This window comes from Aplysia californica, unplaced genomic scaffold (genome assembly GCF_000002075.1).
Source record: "Aplysia californica isolate F4 #8 unplaced genomic scaffold, AplCal3.0 scaffold00079, whole genome shotgun sequence".
Classification (NCBI taxonomy): Eukaryota; Metazoa; Mollusca; class Gastropoda; order Aplysiida; family Aplysiidae; genus Aplysia; species Aplysia californica.
The window spans coordinates 119,950-121,427 of NW_004797349.1; positions in this window are offsets into that span (position 1 = coordinate 119,950).

Here is a 1,478-nt window from a genome sequence, read left to right on the forward strand (position 1 = left end):
GAGAGAGAGAGAGAGAGAGAGAGAGAGAGAGAGAGGTATAGATATAGATATTATATATACATTTCATATGTACACATTAAATTAATAAAAGTTTTCCTGAGTGTACACCCTTGTGTTTATGAATCTGTTTCGTCTGTGCTCAAAAGCGACCCAGGCTTTTTTGCCTAAGGGTTAGTGGCCTCATAACACTGACTGCCTCGCTCAATATTAATACAATGACATGTTGAACAAAGCATGTGAAGACAAATTATTTCCTGAGCAATCCCGGGAGAGGTTATGAGGCAGCTGTTTTGTCAAGCTAGTATTTTGCCAGAGGGTGAGGGGAGGGTTGCAAGTTTTAGCTGCTGGGTCTTTGTGGATGTTTGTACCGACCTTCAGTGGGACGTAAAACCATGCGACTTTTTCAGAATATTATGGAAAATTCGTGGTAATGTTTTATCAGTTCGAAGGGGTCAACGGTTTATTAGCTCGTTGAATGAAATCTGTTGGCGGAAAATTGGTGGAAATATAGCGTGTATACTCTAAGTCAAATATGAAATTGGTCTCAGAACTGATGACTCTTTCTGAACTGAAAATGTGATAACCCGTTGGTATAATCTGTGCCATGATGACAATTACGTGCAAATGAATGTGGAAGCAATAAAAGGGCAATTTACTTATTGATTTTTCGCCTTCGGGTGATTAGTAGAAATATGTGTGTATGGGGAGGGAGAGGTAAGGGTGGGAGGGGGGGGGGATTTTCCTCCTCAGCATCGTTCAAATAATATTAATTAATTCAGCAGTCCCTTTCAGAACGACAGTACTGAGAGATATATTTCTTATATCCATCAGTGACAGGCATAATGTAAGTTACCACACTCCGAGTTTCTGTGTAGCTTACAAATGTTGTGTCGCCGCAGTTTTTACACTCCCATAGCGAGAATTGTGCTTAGACCAGTTAGTAAAGCATGACTCGGTGCGTCTTGTGTAAGTCCGTTCGGTGAAAAGTCTATCCGAATGTCTAGTGTAGCCGAGATTGTCCAAACGTCATCAAATTGTCAATGAAGAAAGTGGATGTCTTAGAGAGGTGGACATCATGGACAGTGTCGTTATTATATTTAAAAAACGAAAGGGGGGGAGTGGTATATGGTTGATCGCGTGTAACATTGATTGTCTTGGATAGGTGGCCGTTAAATCAGAATCAACTGTATTTGGATAGTTCTTTGAAACAGTGAACTCTTATTTCGTTTGTAAAATAACTAATACTAATACGCAAGCACCTTTATGTGATCAAAATGACTCCCGAAAAAGAGTAAGATTCAGGATATCTCAGCCGGATGCAACCCACTAGACCACACTGTTGCCATTGTGCAATAATCATGGATGCCAATGTCAAGTTGGAGCCTTATGGACTGTACGGGTGGGGCCATGCTTTGCAAAGGGCAAAAACGAAAGTTTAAAAAAAAAGTAGCAGCATTAAGATGTGTTCAACCCCCCCC